Source organism: Rhipicephalus sanguineus, chromosome 1, assembly GCF_013339695.2.
Source record: "Rhipicephalus sanguineus isolate Rsan-2018 chromosome 1, BIME_Rsan_1.4, whole genome shotgun sequence".
Taxonomy (NCBI): domain Eukaryota; kingdom Metazoa; phylum Arthropoda; class Arachnida; order Ixodida; family Ixodidae; genus Rhipicephalus; species Rhipicephalus sanguineus.
In genome coordinates, this window is record NC_051176.1 from 7,501,490 (window position 1) to 7,521,875 (window position 20,386).

Sequence of the window (20,386 nt, forward strand, 5' to 3'; positions counted from 1 at the left end):
CAGCTTGCTCAACGAACTTTCACTTGATCCACAACGTATTTTCAATTGTCCTTTATTTTTATATCAACGATAAACCAATGTTGATTTGCTTAGAGCTCTTTCAATTAAATGTCGCGGCTCAATTTTCAATACTGGTGAACAGCAGCTGAACGAACTTTCACTTGGTGCACAAAGTATGTTCAATTGACGTTTCTTTTCCTATCAACGTTACGTCAATGTTGATTTTATGAAAGGATTTTGAAATGAAAGTCGCGGGCCAATTTTCAACACTGGTCAACAGCTTGTTCAACGAACTTTCACTTGATCCACAACATATTTTCAATTTTCGTTCTTTTTCCGCTCACCAAAAACCAATGTTGATTTGCTTAAAACTCTTTCAACTTAAAGTTGCTGGCCACTTTTCAATACTGGTCAACACCTTGCTCAACGAACATTTATTGAATCCACAACGTATTTTTAAGTCACGTTTCTTTTCCTCTCAACGATAAATTAATGTTGACTTCCTTAAATGTCTTTCATTTGAAAATCGCAGGCCAATTTTCAATACTAGCCGACAGCTTGCTCAACGAACTTTCACTTCATCCACAAGGTATTTTAAATTTACGTTTCTCTTCCTCCCAACAATAAATGAATGTTGATTTGCTTAAAGGTCTTTGGGCTGATTGTCGCGGGCCAATTTTCAACACTCGTCAACAGCTTGCTGAACGAACTTTCACTGGGTCAACAACGTATTTTCTATTGACGTTTGTTTTTCCTTCGTTTAAACGATAAATCAATGTTGATTAACTTAATGATCTTTCACTTGAAAGTCGGAACCCAATTTTCAATACTGGTCAACAGCTTGCTCAACGAACATTTATTAAATGCGAAGCCTTTCTTAGCGAACCTTTCGCACTTTGAGGGTTTCTATCTACGTATTTATCTATTCATCCGCCTACGTCTGGGTGCTCTCATAATCGCCTCCTAAGCATGGTGTAGACCAAAATTGGCATAGGAGGGTAAAAGGATTTGATGAATATGACCGTCAGGTCATGACATGAATAACATGCAAATCCTGTCGCGTACGCCGTCAAACCCTTTCCTCCAGACACGTGTGGCACATACCCGTTTACCACGGGCCGCGGTGTAAGGGTATGCGCGACAGGTGATTGACAGTATATATCTACCCAGGAGCGGCGAGAACACATATTGATAATTTAAATGAGAGAGCGTTAAGAAAAAGCTACATCGGCAGCGTAGACCCGATGAATGGAAAGAATAAGAATTACGATCCCAGCAGGAATTGAACTCAGTCATTGTGCGTGGCAATCAGGCATTCTACCACAGAGCCACGTCAGGTCTATAAACTGGTTTGGAAAAGCAACCTATGCAGGCGTAATGCCGGTGCAACGTATATTGTGGTTGTGGTGCTGGTGTGGCATACTTTTCGTCTTCTGGCACGACACACTTGGGACATAAACTAGTAGTGGGTAGTCTGCTGAGGAGAAGGAAGAAGTATTTTCAATACTAGTCGATAGCTTGTTCAACGAACATTCACTTGCTGCACAACGTATTTTCAATTGACTTTTTTTATCTCAACTATAAATCATTGTTTTTTTGCCTAATGGTCTTTCAATGAAAGTCGCTAGCCAATTTTCAATACTCGTCAACAGCTTCCTCAACGAAATTTTACTTAATCCACAACGTATTTTAAGTTTACGTTTCTCTCCCTTCTAACAATAAATCAATGCTGATTTGCTTAAAGGTTTTTGAGCTGAATGTCGCGGGCCAAGTTTCAACAATTGTCAACAGCTTGCCGAACGAACCTTCACTTGATCCACAACGGATTTTGAATTGACGTTTCTTTTCTTGTCAAGGATAAATCAGTGTTGATGTCTGAGGTGCCGCTGTGCTAAATTGTGCATCACGCTGGTCGCTTCCCCGCACAAACTTTGGCCGTTCCCATCACCCTTCATGTCACGACGACGGGAATATCTTTACGGTTGAGGAGCTGAAAAGTCCTGCTGTGCTATCAACCCTCCACATCGCCTGTGAATCGCGAGGATAAGTCAACCCGCCAGCGCAACAGTTTGGCAGTAGCGATGACAGGCTCTGACGCACCACTTAATCGACCCAATTTGCTTTCCTAGGACGCACGGGTCGAGGATTTTCTCTAGTATGAAAACTGTGCATCACGATGGTCGCTTCCCCCCCAACGCCTTCATCTTTCCAGCCCCCGTCATGCCCCTATGACGTGAATTGTTTTACGGCTGAGGAGATGAAAAGCCCTGCAGTGCAGCCACAGTCCGGCAGCAGTGGTGATTGGCTCCGGACGTACACTTTAATCGTCCCAATTTGATTTCCTAGGACGTGTCGGTCGAAGATGTGCTGTAGTATGGAAACTGTGCATCACGCTGGTCGCTTCCCCACCAACGCCTTCTTGTTTGCCGCCCCCCGTCATGCCCCGATGATGGGAATAGTTTTACGGCTGAGGAGCAAGTCCTGCAGTGCACCAAGCATACGCATCGCGTGAGAATCGCTTGCAGAAGTGAAACCTCCGGAGCCACATTTTAGCAGCAGCGGTGACAGGCTCTGGACGCACTCTTCAATCGTCCCAATTTGCTTTCCTGGGACGCACTGGACGAGGCTTTGCTGTAGTATCAAAACTGTGCATCACAATGGTCGTTTCTCCATCAACACCTTCATCTTTGCCGCCCCCCTTATGGCCCGAACACGGGAACACTTTTACGGCTAAGGAGCTGCAAAGTCCTGCAGTGCACCAGCATGCGCATCGCGTGAGAATCGCTTGCAGAAGTGAAACCTCCGGCGGCACAGTTTGGCAGCAGCAGTGACTCGCTCCGGACGCACCCTTTAATCGTCCCAATTGGATTTTCTAGGACGCACTTGTAGAGGACTTGCTGTAGTATTGAAATTGTGCAGCACGTTGGTCGATTCCCCCCAACGCCTTCATCTTTCCCGCCCCCTGTCATGCCTCGATGACGGGAATAGTTTTACGGCTTAGGAGCTGAAAAGTTCTGCAGTGCACCAAGCATGCGCATCGCGTGAGAATCGCTTGCAGAAGTAAAACGTCCGGCGCCACAGTTTAGCAGCAGCAGCGACAGTCTCCAAACTCACTCCTTAATCGACTCAATTTCCTTTCCTAGGATGCACGGGTCGAGGATTTGCTGTAGTATTGAAACTGTGCATCACGCTGGTCGCTCACCCGTCAACGCCTTCATCTTTCCCGCCCCCCGTCATGCCCCGATGACGGGAATAGTTTCACGGAAGAGGAGCCGCTCGAAAGTCCTGCAGTGCACCAAACATGCGCATCGCGTAAAAATCGCTTCGAGAAGTGAAACATCGGGCGCCACAGATTGGCAGCAGCGGTGAGAGGCTCCCGACGCACTCTTTAATCGTCCCAATTTGCTTTCCTAGGACACACTGGTGGAGGATTTGCTGTAGTATCAAAACCAGCCTCATGCCGGTCGATTCACCGCCAACGCCTTCATCTTTCCCGCGCCCGTCATGCCCCGATGACGAGACTAGTTTTACGGCTGAGGAGCTGAAAAGCCCTGAAGTGCAGCCACAGTTCGGCAGCAGTGGTGACTGGCTCCGGACGCGTACTTTAATCATCCCAATTTGATTTCCTAGGACGCGTCGGTCGAAGATTTGCTGGAGTATGGAAACTCTGCATCACGCTGGTCGCTTCCCCACCAACGCCTTCTTGTTTCCCGCCCCCGTCATGCCCCGATGATTGGAATACTTTTACGGCTGAGGAGCAAGTCCTGCAGTGCGCCAAGCATGCGCATCGCGTGAGAATCGCTCGCAGAAGTGAAACCTCCGGCGCCACATTTTAGCAGCAGCGGTGACAGGCTCCGGACGCGCTCTTCAATCGTTCCAATTTGCTTTCCTAGGACGCACTGGGCTAGGATTTGCTGTAGTATGAAAACTGTGGGTCACGCTGGTCGCTTCCCCCCCAACGCCTTCTTCTTTCCCGCCCCCTCTCATGCCCCGATGACGGGAATAGTTTTACGGCTTAGGAGCTGAAAGTTCTGCCGCGCACCAAGCATGCGCATCGCGTGAGAATGGCGTGCAGAAGTGAAACCTCCGGCGCCACTGTTTTGCAGCAGCGGTGACAGGCTGCGGACTCACTCCTTAATCGTCCCAATTTGCTTTCCTAAGACGCACTGGTGGAGGATTTGCTGTAGTATCAAAACTGTGCATCACGACGGTCGCTTCCCCGCCAACGCCTTCATCTTTCTTGCCCCCGTCATGCCCCGATGACGGGAATAATTTCACGCCTGAAGAGCTGAAAAGTCAAGCTGTTCACCAAGCATGCGCATCGCGCCAGAATCGCTTGCAGAAGTGAAAGCTCTGGCGCCACAGTTTGGCAGGAGCGGTGACAGGTTCCGGACTCACTCCTTAATCGACCCAATTTGCTTTCCTAGGACGCACGGGTCGAGGATTTGTTGTAGTATCAAAAATGTGCATCACGCTGGTCGATTCCCCACCAACGCCTTCATCTTTCCCGCCCCCGTCATGCCCCGATGACAGGAATAGTTTTACGGATGAGGAGCTCAAAAGTCCTGCAGTACACCAAGCATACACATCGCGTAAAAATCGCTTCCAGAATTGAAACATCCGGCGCCACATTTTGGCAGCAGCGGTGACAGGCTCCGGACGCACACTTTATTCGACCCAATTTGCTTTCCTAGGACGCACTGGTCGACAATTTGCTGTAGTATCAAAACTGTGCATCACGCTGGTCGTTTCCCCCGCAAAGCCTTCATCTTTAACGCCCCACATCTTCCCCGATGACGGGAATAGTTTCACGGCTGAGGAGCTGAAACGTCCTGCAGTGCACCAAGCATGCGAATCGCGTGAGAATCGCGTGCACAAGTGAAACCTCCGGTGCCACAGTTTGGCAGCAGCGGTGACAGGCTGCGGACTCACTCCTTAATCGACTCAATTTGCTTTCCTAGGACGCACGGTTCGAGGATTTGCTGTAGTATCAAAACGGTGCATCACGCTGGTCGCTTCCCCGTCAACGCCTTCATCTTTCCCGCTCCCCGTCATGCCCCGGTGACGGGAATATTTTCACGGATGAGGAGCTGCTCAAAAGTCCTGCAGTGCACCAAGCATGCGCATCGCCTGAGAATCGCTCGCAGAAGTGAAAGCTCTGGCGCCACAGTTTGGCAGCAGCGGTGAGAGGCTCCGGACTCACTCGTTAATCGACCGAATTTGCTTTCCTAGGACGCACGGGTAGAGGATTTGCTGTAGTATCAAAACTGTGAATCACGCTGGTCGCTCCCCCCCAACGCCTACTTCTTTCCCGCCCCCTGTCATGCCCCGATGACGGGAATAGTTTCACGGCTGAAGAGCTGAAAACCCTGCAGTTCACCAAGCACGCGCATCGCACAAGAATCGCTCGCAGAAGTGAAAGCTCTGGCGCCACAGTTTGGCAGCAGCGGTGACAGGCTCCGGACTCACTCCTTAATCGACCCAATTTGCTTTCCTAGGATGCACGGGTCGAGGATTTGCTGTAGTATCAAAGATGTGCATCACGCTGGTCCATTGCCCGACAACGCCTTCGTCGTTCCCGCCCCCGTCATGCCCCGATGACGAGAATAGTTTTACGGCTGAGGAGCTGAAAAGCCCTGCAGTTCACCAAGCATGCGCATCGCGTGAGAATCGCTTGCAGAAGTGAAACATCCCGCGCCACAGTTTGGCAGCAGCGGTGACAGGCTCTACGCACCACTTAATCGACCCAATTTGCTTTCCTAGGACGCACTGAACGAGGGTTTGCTGTAGCATCAAAACTGTGCATCACGTTGGTTGCTTCCCCACCAACGCCTTCATCTTTCCCGCCCCCGTCATGCCCCGATGACGGGAATAGTTTTACGGGTAAGGAGCTGAAAAGTCCTGCAGTGCACCAAGCATGCGCTTGCCGTGAGAATCGCTTGCAGAAGTGAAACGTCGGGCGCCACAGTTTGGCAGCAGCGGTGACAGGCTCTGGACTCACTCCTTAATCGACTCAATTTGCTTTCCTAGGAAGCACTCGTCGATGATTTGCAGAAGTGTCAAAAATTGTGCATCACACTAGTAGCTTCCCCACCAACGCCTTCATCTTTCCCGCCCCCGTCATGCCCCGATGACGAGAATAGTTTTACGGCTGAGGAGCTGAAAAGCCCTGCAGTTCACCAAGCATGCGCATCGCGTGAGAATCGCTCGCAGAAGTGAAACCTCTGGCGCCACAGTTTGGCAGCAGCGGTGACAGGCTCTGGAATCACTCCTTAATCGACTCAATTTGCTTTCCTAGTAGGCATGGGTCGAGGATTTGCTGTAGTATCAAAACTGTGTATCACGCTGGTCGCTTCCCCGCCAACGCCTTCAACTTTCCCGCCCCCCGTCATGCCCCGATCACGGGAATAGTTTCACGGATGAGGAGTTCAAAAGTCCTGCAGTGCACCAAGCATGCACATCGCGTAAAAATCGCTTCAAGAAGTGAAACATCCGGCGCCACAGTTTGGCAGCAGCAGTGACAGGCTCCGGACGCACACTTATTCGACCCAATTTGCTTTCCTAGGACGCACTGGTCGAGGATTTGCTGTAGTATCAAAATTGTGCATCACACTGATAGGTTCCTCGGTAATGCTTTCATCTTTCCTGCCTCCTGACATGGCCCGATCACGGGAATAGCTTTACGGCTGAGGAGCTGAAAAGTCCTGCAGTGCACTATGCATGCGCATCGCGTGAAAATCGCTTGCAGAAGGGAAACCTCCGGCGCCACAGTTTGGCAGCAGCGGTGACAGGCTCCGGACGCACTCGTTAATCGTCCCAATTTGCTTTCCTAGGACGCACTGGTCGATGATTTGCTGAAGTCTCAAAAATTGTGCATCACACTGGTCGCATCCCCGTTAACGCCATCTTCTTTCCCGCCCCCTATCATGCCCCGATGACGGGAATAGTTTTACGGCTTAGGAGCTGAAAGTTCTGCCGCGCACCAAGCATGCGCATCGCGTGAGAATGGCGTGCAGAAGTGAAACCTCCGGCGCCACTGTTTTGCAGCAGCGGTGACAGGCTGCGGACTCACTCCTTAATCGTCCCAATTTGCTTTCCTAAGACGCACTGGTGGAGGATTTGCTGTAGTATCAAAACTGTGCATCACGACGGTCGCTTCCCCGCCAACGCCTTCATCTTTCTTGCCCCCCGTCATGCCCCGATGACGGGAATAATTTCACGCCTGAAGAGCTGAAAAGTCAAGCTGTTCACCAAGCACGCGCATCGCGCCAGAATCGCTTGCAGAAGTGAAAGCTCTGGCGCCACAGTTTGGCAGGAGCGGTGACAGGTTCCGGACTCACTCCTTAATCGACCCAATTTGCTTTCCTAGGACGCACGGGTCGAGGATTTGTTGTAGTATCAAAAATGTGCATCACGCTGGTCGATTCCCCACCAACGCCTTCATCTTTCCCGCCCCCGTCATGCCCCGATGACAGGAATAGTTTTACGGATGAGGAGCTCAAAAGTCCTGCAGTACACCAAGCATACACATCGCGTAAAAATCGCTTCCAGAATTGAAACATCCGGCGCCACATTTTGGCAGCAGCGGTGACAGGCTCCGGACGCACTTTATTCGACCCAATTTGCTTTCCTAGGACGCACTGGTCGACAATTTGCTGTAGTATCAAAACTGTGCATCACGCTGGTCGTTTCCCCCGCAAAGCCTTCATCTTTAACGCCCCACATCTTCCCCGATGACGGGAATAGTTTCACGGCTGAGGAGCTGAAACGTCCTGCAGTGCACCAAGCATGCGCATCGCGTGAGAATCGCGTGCACAAGTGAAACCTCCGGTGCCACAGTTTGGCAGCAGCGGTGACAGGCTGCGGACTCACTCCTTAATCGACTCAATTTGCTTTCCTAGGACGCACGGTTCGAGGATTTGCTGTAGTATCAAAACGGTGCATCACGCTGGTCGCTTCCCCGTCAACGCCTTCATCTTTCCCGCTCCCCGTCATGCCCCGATGACGGGAATATTTTCACGGATGAGGAGCTGCTCAAAAGTCCTGCAGTGCACCAAGCATGCGCATCGCCTGAGAATCGCTCGCAGAAGTGAAAGCTCTGGCGCCACAGTTTGGCAGCAGCGGTGAGAGGCTCCGGACTCACTCCTTAATCGACCGAATTTGCTTTCCTAGGACGCACGGGTAGAGGATTTGCTGTAGTATCAAAACTGTGAATCACGCTGGTCGCTCCCCCCCAACGCCTACTTCTTTCCCGCCCCCTGTCATGCCCCGATGACGGGAATAGTTTCACGGCTGAAGAGCTGAAAACCCTGCAGTTCACCAAGCACGCGCATCGCACAAGAATCGCTCGCAGAAGTGAAAGCTCTGGCGCCACAGTTTGGCAGCAGCGGTGACAGGCTCCGGACTCACTCCTTAATCGACCCAATTTGCTTTCCTAGGACGCACGGATCGAGGATTTGCTGTAGTATCAAAGATGTGCATCACGCTGGTCCATTGCCCGACAACGCCTTCGTCGTTCCCGCCCCCGTCATGCCCCGATGACGAGAATAGTTTTACGGCTGAGGAGCTGAAAAGCCCTGCAGTTCACCAAGCATGCGCATCGCGTGAGAATCGCTTGCAGAAGTGAAACATCCCGCGCCACAGTTTGGCAGCAGCGGTGACAGGCTCTACGCACCACTTAATCGACCCAATTTGCTTTCCTAGGACGCACTGAACGAGGGTTTGCTGTAGCATCAAAACTGTGCATCACGTTGGTTGCTTCCCCACCAACGCCTTCATCTTTCCCGCCCCCGTCATGCCCCGATGACGGGAATAGTTTTACGGGTAAGGAGCTGAAAAGTCCTGCAGTGCACCAAGCATGCGCTTGCCGTGAGAATCGCTTGCAGAAGTGAAACGTCGGGCGCCACAGTTTGGCAGCAGCGGTGACAGGCTCTGGACTCACTCCTTAATCGACTCAATTTGCTTTCCTAGGAAGCACTCGTCGATGATTTGCAGAAGTGTCAAAAATTGTGCATCACACTAGTAGCTTCCCCACCAACGCCTTCATCTTTCCCGCCCCCGTCATGCCCCGATGACGAGAATAGTTTTACGGCTGAGGAGCTGAAAAGCCCTGCAGTTCACCAAGCATGCGCATCGCGTGAGAATCGCTCGCAGAAGTGAAACCTCTGGCGCCACAGTTTGGCAGCAGCGGTGACAGGCTCTGGAATCACTCCTTAATCGACTCAATTTGCTTTCCTAGTAGGCATGGGTCGAGGATTTGCTGTAGTATCAAAACTGTGCATCACGCTGGTCGCTTCCCCGCCAACGCCTTCAACTTTCCCGCCCCCCGTCATGCCCCGATCACGGGAATAGTTTCACGGATGAGGAGTTCAAAAGTCCTGCAGTGCACCAAGCATGCACATCGCGTAAAAATCGCTTCAAGAAGTGAAACATCCGGCGCCACAGTTTGGCAGCAGCAGTGACAGGCTCCGGACGCACACTTATTCGACCCAATTTGCTTTCCTAGGACGCACTGGTCGAGGATTTGCTGTAGTATCAAAATTGTGCATCACACTGATAGCTTCCTCGGTAATGCTTTCATCTTTCCTGCCTCCTGACATGGCCCGATGACGGGAATAGCTTTACGGCTGAGGAGCTGAAAAGTCCTGCAGTGCACTATGCATGCGCATCGCGTGAAAATCGCTTGCAGAAGGGAAACCTCCGGCGCCACAGTTTGGCAGCAGCGGTGACAGGCTCCGGACGCACTCGTTAATCGTCCCAATTTGCTTTCCTAGGACGCACTGGTCGATGATTTGCTGAAGTCTCAAAAATTGTGCATCACACTGGTCGCATCCCCGTTAACGCCATCTTCTTTCCCGCCCCCTATCATGCCCCGATGACGGGAATAGTTTTAGGGCCGAGGAGCTGAAAAGTCCTGCAGTGCTCCAAGCATGCGCATAGCGTGAGAATCGCTTGCAGAAGTGAAACCTCCGGTGCCACAGTGTGGCAGCAGCGGTGACAGTCTCCGGACGCACTCGTTAATCGTCCCAAATTGCTTTCCTAGGACGCACTGGTCACACTGGTCGCATCCCCGTTAACGCCTTCTTCTTTCCCGCCCCCAATCATGCCCCGATGACGGGAATAGTTTTAGGGCCGAGGAGCTGAAAAGTCCTGCAGTGCACCAAGCATGCGCATCGCGTGAGAATCGCTTGCAGAAGGGAAACCTCCAGCGCCACAGTTATGCAGCAGCGGTGACAGGCTCCGGACGCACTCGTTAATCGTCCCAATTTGCTTTCCTAGGACGCACTGGTCGATGATTTGCTGAAGTATCAAAAATTGTGCATCACACTGGTCGCATCCCCGTTAACGCCTTCTTCTTTCCCGCCCCCTATCATGCCCCGATGACGGGAATAGTTTTAGGGCCGAGGAGCTGAAAAGTCCTGCAGTGCACCAAGCATGCGCATCGCGTGAGAATCGTTTGCAGAAGGGAAACCTCCGGCGCCACAGTTTGGCAGCAGCGGTGACAGGCTCCGGACGCACTCGTTAATCGTCCCAATTTGCTTTCCTAGGACGCGCTGGTGGATGATTTGCTGAAGTATCAAAAATTGTGCATCACGCTGGTCGCTCACCCGTGAACGCCTTCATCTTTCACGCCCCCCGTCATACCCCGATGACGGGAATAGTTTCACGGAAGAGGAGCTGCTCAAAAGTCCTGCAGTGCGCCAAGCATGCGCATCGCGTGAAAATCGCTCGCAGAAGTGAAACCTCCGGCGCCACATTTTAGCAGCAGCGGTGACAGGCTCCGGACGCGCTCTTCAATCCTCCCAATTTGCTTTACTAGGACGCACGGGTAGAGGATTTGCTGTAATATCAAAAATTGTGCATCACACTGATTGCTTCGTCGGTAATGCTTTCATCTTTCTTGCCTCCTGACATGGCCCGATGACGGGAATAGCTTTACGGCTTAGCAGCCGAACAGTCCTGCAGCGCACTAGGCATGCGCATCGCGTGAGAATCGCTTACAGAAGTGAAACCTCCGGCGGCACAGTTTGGCAGCAGCGATGACAGGCTCCGGACGCACACTTATTCGACCCAATTTGCTTTCCTAGGACGCACTGGTCGATAATTTGCTGTAGTATCAAAACTGTGCATCACGCTGGTCGTTTCCCCCCCAAAGCCTTCATCTTTCCCGCCCCACATCTTCCCCGATGACGGGAATAGTTTCATGGCTGAGGAGCTGAAACGTCCTGCAGTGCACCAAGCATGCCCATCGCGTGAGAATCGCTTGCAGAAGGGAAACCTCCGGCGCCACAGTTTGGCAGCAGCGGTGACAGGCTCCGGACGCACTCGTTAATCGTCCCAATTTGCTTTCCTAGGACGCGCTGGTCGATGATTTGCTGAAGTATCAAAAATTGTGCATCACACTGGTCGCATCCCCGTTAACGCCTTCTTCTTTCCCGCCCCCTATCATGCCCCGATGACGGGAATAGTTTTAGGGCCGAGGAGCTCAAAAGTCCTGCAGGGCACCAAGCATGCGCATCGCGTAAGAATCACTTGCAGAAGTGAAAGCTCCGGTGCCACAGTTTGGCAGCAGCGGTGACAGTCTCCGGACGCAGTCTTTGATCGTCCCAATTTGCTTTCCTAGGACGCACTGGTAGATGATTTGCTGTAGTATCAAAAATTGTGCAACACTGATTGCTTCGTCGGTAATGCTTTCATCTTTCCTGCCTCCTGACATGGCCCGATGACGGGAATAGCTTTACGGCTGAGGAGCTGAAAAGTCCTGCAGTGCACAAAGCATGCGTATCGCGTGAGAATCGCTTGCAGAAGTGAAACCTCCGGCGCCACATTTTGGAAGCAGCGGTGACAGGCTCCGGACTCACTCCTTAATCGACTCAATTTGCTTTCCTAGGACGCACGGTTCGAGGATTTGCTGTAGTATTAAAACTGTGCATCACGCTGGTCGCTTCCCCGTCAACGCCTTCATCAATCCCGCTCCCCGTCATGCCCCGATGACGAGAATATTTTCACGGATGAGGAGCTGCTCAAAAGTCCTGCAGTGCACCAAGCATGCGCATCGCGTAAAAATCGCTTCCAGAAGTGAAACCTCCGGCGCCACAGTTTGGCAGCAGCGGTGACAGGCGCCGGACGCACTCTTTAAACGTCCCAATTTGCTTTCCTAGGACGCACTGGTGGAGGATTTGCTGTAGTATCAAAATTGTGCATCACGCCGGTCGCTTCCCCGCCAACGACTTCATCTTTCCCGCCCCACATCCTGCCCGATGACGGGAATAGTTTCACGGCTGAGGAGCTGAAACGTCCTGTAGTGCACCAAGCATGCGCATCGCGTAAAAATCGCTTGTAGAAGTGAAACCTCCGGCGCCACAATATGGCAGCAGCGGTGACAGTCTCCGGACTCACTCCTTAATCGACCCAATTTGCTTTCCTTGGACGCACTGGTCGATGATTTCCTAAGTATAAAAAATGTGCATCACACTGGTCGCATGCCCGTTAACACCGTCTTTTTTCCCGCCCCCTGTCATGCCCCGATGACGGGAATAGCTTTACGGCTGAGCAGCTGAAATGTCCTGCAGTGCACTAAGCATGCGCATCGCGTGAGAATCGCTTGCAGAAGTGAAACCTCCGGCGCCACAATTTGGCAGCAGCGGTGACAGGCTCCGGACTCACTCCTTAATCGACTCAATTTGCTTTCCTAGCACGCACGGTTCGAGGATTTGCTATAGTATCAAAACTGTGCATCACGCTGGTCGCTTCCCCGTCAACGCCTTCATCTTTCCGGCCCCCCGTCATGCACCGATGACGGGAATTGTTTCACGGTTGAGGAGCTCAAAAGTCCCGCAGTGCACCAAGCATGCGCATCGCGTAAAAATCGCTTGCACAAGTGAAACCTCCGGCGCCACAATTTGGCAGCAGCGGTGACAGGCTCCGGAATCACTCCTTAATCGACTCAATTTGCTTTCCTAGGACGCACGGTTCGAGGATTTTGCTGTAGCATCAAAACTGTGCATCACGCTAGTCGCTTCCCCGTCAACGCCTTCATCTTTCCCGCCACCCGTCATGCACCGATGACGGGAATAGTTTCATGGTTGAGGAGCTCAAATGTCCCGATGTGCACCAAGCATGCGCATCGCGTGAGAATCGCTTGCAGAAGTGAAACCTCCGATGCCACAGTTTGGCAGCAGCGGTGACAGGCTCCGGAGGCACTCGTTAATCGTCCCAATTTGCTTTCCTAGGAGGCACTGGTGGATGATTTGCTGAAGTATAAAAAAGTGTGCATCACACTGGTCGCATCCCCGTTAACGCCTTCTTCTTTCCCGTCCCCTGTCATCCCCGATGACGGGAATAGCTTTACGGCTGAGTAGCTGAAATGTCCTGCAGTGCAGTAAGCATGCGCATCGCGTGAGAATCGCTTGCAGAAGCGAAACCTCCGGCGCCACAATTTGGCAGCAGCGGTGACAGGCTCCGGACTCACTCCTTAATCGACTCAATTTGCTTTCCTAGGACGCACGGTTCGAGGATTTTGCTGTAGTATCAAAACTGTGCATCACGCCGGTCGCTTCCCCGTCAACGCCTTCATCTTTCCCGCCCCCCGTCATGCACCGATGACGGGAATAGTTTCACGGTTGAGGAGCTCAAAAGTCCCGATGTGCGCCAAGCATGCGCATCGCGTAAAAATCGCTTGCAGAAGTGAAACCTCCGGCGCCACAGTTTGGCAGCAGCGGTGACAGGCTTCGGACGCACTCTTTAAACGTCCCAATTTGCTTTCCTAGGACGCACTGGTGGAGGATTTGCTGTAGTATCAAAATTGTGCATCACGCCGGTCGCTTCCCCGCCAACGACTTCATCTTTTCCGCCCCACATCCTGCCCGATGACGGGAATAGTTTCACGGCTGAGGAGCTGAAACGTCCTGTAGTGCACCAAGCATGCGCATCGCGTAAAAATCGCTTGTAGAAGTGAAACCTCCGGCGCCACAATATGGCAGCAGCGGTGACAGTCTCCGGACTCACTCCTTAATCGACCCAATTTGCTTTCCTTGGACGCACTGGTCGATGATTTCCTAAGTATAAAAAATGTGCATCACACTGGTCGCATGCCCGTTAACACCGTCTTTTTTCCCGCCCCCTGTCATGCCCCGATGACGGGAATAGCTTTACGGCTGAGCAGCTGAAATGTCCTGCAGTGCACTAAGCATGCGCATCGCGTGAGAATCGCTTGCAGAAGTGAAACCTCCGGCGCCACAATTTGGCAGCAGCGGTGACAGGCTCCGGACTCACTCCTTAATCGACTCAATTTGCTTTCCTAGCACGCACGGTTCGAGGATTTGCTATAGTATCAAAACTGTGCATCACGCTGCTCGCTTCCCCGTCAACGCCTTCATCTTTCCGGCCCCCCGTCATGCACCGATGACGGGAATTGTTTCACGGTTGAGGAGCTCAAAAGTCCCGCAGTGCACCAAGCATGCGCATCGCGTAAAAATCGCTTGCACAAGTGAAACCTCCGGCGCCACAATTTGGCAGCAGCGGTGACAGGCTCCGGAATCACTCCTTAATCGACTCAATTTGCTTTCCTAGGACGCACGGTTCGAGGATTTTGCTGTAGTATCAAAACTGTGCATCACGCTGGTCGCTTCCCCGTCAACGCCTTCATCTTTCCCGCCACCCGTCATGCACCGATGACGGGAATAGTTTCATGGTTGAGGAGCTCAAATGTCCCGATGTGCACCAAGCATGCGCATCGCGTGAGAATCGCTTGCAGAAGTGAAACCTCCGATGCCACAGTTTGGCAGCAGCGGTGACAGGCTCCGGAGGCACTCGTTAATCGTCCCAATTTGCTTTCCTAGGAGGCACTGGTGGATGATTTGCTGAAGTATAAAAAATTGTGCATCACACTGGTCGCATCCCCGTTAACGCCTTCTTCTTTCCCGTCCCCTGTCATCCCCGATGACGGGAATAGCTTTACGGCTGAGTAGCTGAAATGTCCTGCAGTGCAGTAAGCATGCGCATCGCGTGAGAATCGCTTGCAGAAGCGAAACCTCCGGCGCCACAATTTGGCAGCAGCGGTGACAGGCTCCGGTCTCACTCCATAATCGACTCAATTTGCTTTCCTAGGACGCACGGTTCGAGGATTTTGCTGTAGTATCAAAACTGTGCATCACGCCGGTCGCTTCCCCGTCAACGCCTTCATCTTTCCCGCCCCCCGTCATGCACCGATGACGGGAATAGTTTCACGGTTGAGGAGCTCAAAAGTCCCGATGTGCACCAAGCATGCGCATCGCGTAAAAATCGCTTGCAGAAGTGAAACCTCCGGCGCCACAGTTTGGCAGCAGCGGTGACAGGCTTCGGACGCACTCGTTAATCGTCCCAATTTGCTTTCCTAGGACGCACTTGTCGATGATTTGCTGAAGTATAAAAAATTGTGCATCACACTGGTCGCATCCCCGTTAACGCCTTCTTCTTTCCCGCCCCCTGTCATGTCCCGATGACGGGAATAGCTTTACGGCTTAGCAGCCGAACAGTCCTGCAGCGCACTAGGCATGCGCATCGCGTGAGAATCGCTTACAGAAGTGAAACCTCCGGCGCCACAGTTTGGCAGCAGCGGTGACAGGTTTCGGACGCACTCGTTAATCGTCCCAATTTGCTTTCCTAGGACGCACTGGTCGATGATTTGCTGAAGTATAAAAAATTGTGCATCACACTGGTCGCATCCCCGTTAACGCCTTCTTCTTTCCCGCCCCCTGTCATGCCCCGATGACGGGAATAGCTTTACGGCTGAGCAGCTGAAAAGTCCTGCAGCGCACTAAGCATGCGCATCGCGTGAGAATCGCTTGCAGAAGTGAAACCTCCGGGGCCACAATTTGGCAGCAGCGGTGACAGGCTCCGGAATCACTCCTTAATCGACTCAATTTGCTTTCCTAGGACGCACGGTTCGAGGATTTGCTGTAGTATCAAAACTGTGCATCACGCTGGTCGCTTCCCCGTCAACGCCTTCATCTTTCCCGCCCCCCGTCATGCACCGGTGACGGGAATAGTTTCACGGATGAGGAGCTGAAATGTCCCGCAGTGCACCAAGCATGCGCGTCGCGTAAAAATCGCTTGCGGAAGTGAAACCTCCGGCGCCACAGTTTGGCAGCAGCGGTGACAGGTGCCGGACGCACTCTTTAATCGTCCCAATTTGCTTTCCTAGGACGTACTGGTGGAGGATTTGCTGTAGTATCAAAATTGTGCATCACGCTGGTCGCTTCCCCGCCAACGCCGTCATCTTTCCCGCCCCCGTCATGCCCCGATGACGGGAATAGTTTCACGGATGACGAGCTCAAAAGTGCTGCAGTGCACCAAGCATGCGCATCGCGTAAAAATCGCTTGCAGAAATGAAACCTCCGGTGCCACAGTTTGGCAGCAGCGGTGACAGTCTCCGGACTCACTTCTTAATCGACCCACTTCGCTTTCCTTGGACGCACTGGTCGATGATTTGCAGAAGTATAAAAAAATGTGCATCACACTGGTCGCATCCCCGTTAACACCTTCTTCTTTCCCGCCCCCTGTCATGCCCCGATGACGGGAATAGCTTTACGGCTGAGCAGCTGAAATGTCCTGCAGTGCACTAAGCATGCGCATCGCGTGAGAATCGCTTGCAGAAGTGAAACCTCCGGCGCCACAATTTGGCAGCAGCGGTGACAGGCTCCGGACTCACTCCTTAATCGACTCAATTTGCTTTCCTAGGACGCACGGTTCGAGGATTTTGCTGTAGTATCAAAACTGTGCATCACACTGGTCGTTTCCCCCCAAAGCCTTCATCCTTCCCGCCCCACATCTTCCCCGATGACGGGAATAGTTTCACGGCCGAGGAGCTGAAACGTCCTGCAGTGCACCAAGCATGCGCATCGCGTGAGAATCGCTTGCAGAAGGGAAACCTCCGGCGCCACAGTTTGGCAGCAGCGGTGACAGGCTCCGGACGCACTCGTTAATCGTCCTAATTTGCTTTCCTAGGACGCACTGGTCGATGATTTGCTGAAGTATCAAAAATTGTGCATCACACTGGTCGCATCTTCGTTCACGCCTTCATCTTTCCCGCTACCCGTCATGCCCCGAGGACGGGAATACTTTTATGGCTGAGGAGCTGAAAAGTCCTGTAGTGCACCAAGCATGCGCATCGCGTGAGAATCGCTTGCAGAAGTGAAACCTCCGGCGCCACAATATGGCAGCAGCGGTGACAGGCTCCGGACTCACTCCTTAATCGACTCAATTTGCTTTCCTAGGACGCACGGTTCGAGGATTTGCTGTAGTATCAAAACTGTGCATCACGCTGGTCGCTTCCCCGTCAACGCCTTCATCTTTCCCGCCCCCCGTCATGCACCGGTGACGGGAATAGTTTCACGGATGAGGAGCTCAAAAGTCCCGCAGTGCACCAAGCATGCGCATCGCGTAAAAATCGCTTGCAGAAGTGAAACCTCCGGCGCCACAGTTTGGCAGCAGCGGTGACAGGCTCCGGACTCACTCCTTAATCGACCCAACTTGCTTTCCTAGGACACACTGGTCGAGGATTTCCTGTAGTATCAAAACTGTGCATCAAGCTGGTCGCTTCCCCGCCAACGCCGTCATCTTTCCCGCCCCCGTCATGCCCCGATGACGGGAATAGTTTCACGGATGACGAGCTCAAAAGTGCTGCAGTGCACCATGCATGCGCATTGCGTAAATATCGCTTGCAGGAGTGAAACCTCCGGCGCCACAATTTGGCAGCAGCGGTGACAGGCTCCGGAATCACTCCTTAATAGACTCAATTTGCTTTCCTAGGACGCACGGTTCGAGGATTTGCTGTAGTATCAAAACTGTGCATCACTCCGGTCGCTTCCCCGCCAACGACTTCTTCTTTCCCGCCCCCTGTCATGCCCCGATGACGGGAATAGCTTTACGGCTGAGCAGCTGAAAAGTCCTGCAGTGCACTAAGCATGCGCATCGCTTGAGAATCGCTTGCAGAAGTGAAACCTCCGGCGCCACAATTTGGCACCAGCAGTGACAGGATCCGGACGCTCTTTAATTGACCCAATTTCCTTTCCTAGAACACACTGGTCGAGGATTTGCTGTACTATCAAAAATTGTGCATCACACTGGTCGCTTCCGCGTTAACGCCTTCATCTTTTCCGCCCCCCGTCATCCCCCAAGGACGAGAATAGTTTCATGGCTGAAGAGCTGAAATGTCCTGCAGTGCACCAAGCATGCGCATCGCGTGAGAATCGCTTGCAGAAGTGAAACCTCCGGTGCCACAGTTTTGCAGCAGCGGTGACAGTCTCCGGACTCACTCCTTAATCGACCCAATTTGCTTTCCTAGTACGCACTGGTCAAGGATTTGCTGTAGTATCAAAACTGTGCATCAAGCTGGTCGCTTCCCCGCCAACGCCGTCATCTTTCCCGCCCCCGTCATGCCCCGATGACGGGAATAGTTTCACGGATGACGAGCTCAAAAGTGCTGCAGTGCACCATGCATGCGCATCGCGTAAAAATCGCTTGCAGAAGGGAAACCTCCGGTGCCACAGTTTGGCAGCAGCGGTGACAGTCTCCGGACTCGCTCCTTAATCGACACAATTTGCTTTCCTAGGACGCACTGGTCGATGATTTGCTGAAGTATAAAAAATTGTGCATCACACTGGTCGCATCCCCGTTAACACCTTCTTCTTTCCCGCCCCCTGTCATGTCCAAAGAGGGGAATAGCTTTACGGCTGAGCAGCTGAAATGTCCTGCAGTGCACTAAGCATGCGCATCGCGTGAGAATCGCTTGCAGAAGTGAAACCTCCGGCGCCACAATTTGGGAGCAGCGGTGACAGGCTCCGGACTCACTCCTTAATCGACTCAATTTGCTTTCCTAGGACGCACGGTTCGAGGATTTTGCTGTAGTATCAAAACTGTGCATCACGCTGGTCGCTTCCCCGTCAACGCCTTCATCTTTCCCGCCCCCCGTCATGCACCGATGACGGGAATAGTTTCACGGTTGAGGAGCTCAAAAGTCCCGATGTGCACCAAGCATGCGCATCGCGTAAAAATCGCTTGCAGAAGTGAAACCTCCGGCGCCACAATTTGGCAGCAGCGGTGACAGGCTTCGGACGCGCTCGTTAATCGTCCCAATTTCCTTTCCTAGGACGCACTGGTCGATGATTTGCTGAAGTATAAAAAATTGTGCATCACACTGGTCGCATCCCCGTTAACGCCTTCTTCTTTCCCGCCCCCTGTCATGCCCCGATGACGGGAATAGCTTTACGGCTGAGCAGCTGAAAAGTCCTGCAGCGCACTAAGCATGCGCATCGCGTGAGAATCGCTTGCAGAAGTGAAACCACCGGCGCCACAATTTGGCAGCAGCGGTGACAGGCTCCGGAATCACTCCTCAATCGACTCAATTTGCTTTCCTAGGACGCACGGTTCGAGGATTTGCTGTAGTATCAAAACTGTGCATCACGCTGGTCGCTTCCCCGTCAACGCCTTCATCTTTCCCGCCCCCCGTCATGCACCGATGACGGGAATAGTTTCACGGATGAGGAGCTCAAAAGTCCCGCAGTGCACCAAGCATGCGCATCGCGTAAAAATCGCTTGCAGAAGTGAAACCTCCGGCGCCACAGTTTGGCAGCAGCGGTGACAGGTGCCGGACTCACTCCTTAATCGACTCAATTTGCTTTCCTAGGACGCACGGGTCGAGGATTTGATGCAGTATCAAAACTGTGCATCATGCTGGTCGCTTCCCCCCCAACGCCTTCATGTTTGCCGTCCCATGTCATGCCCCGATGTCGGGAATAGTTTTACGGCTTAGGAGCTGAAAAGTCCTGCACTGCACCAAGCATGCGCATCGCGTGAGAATCGCTTGCAGAAGTGAAACCTCCGGCGCCACAGTTTGCCAGCAGCGGTGACAAGCTCCGGACGCACTCTTTAATCGACCCAATTTGCTTCCCTAGGACGCACTTGACTAGGACTTCCTGTAGTATGAAACCTGTGCATCACGCAGGTTGCTCCCCCCCCCCAACGCCTTCGTCTTTCCCGCCCCCGCCATGTCTCGATGACGGGAATAGTTTCACGGCTGAGGAGCTGAAATGTCCTGAAGTGCACCAAGCATGCGCATGGCGTGAGAATCGCTCGCAGAAGTGAAACCTCCGGCGCCACATTTTAGCAGCAGCGGTGACAGGCTCCGGACGCACTCTTTAATCATCCCAATTTGCTTTCCTAGGACGTACTGGTGGAGGATTTGCTGTAGTATCAAAACTGTGCATCACGCCGGTCGTTTCCCCGCCAACGACTTCTTCTTTCCCGCCCCCTGTCATGCCCCGATGACGGGAATAGCTTTACGGCTGAGCAGCTGAAAAGTCCTGCAGTGCACTAAGCATGCGCATCGCTTGAGAATCGCTTGCAG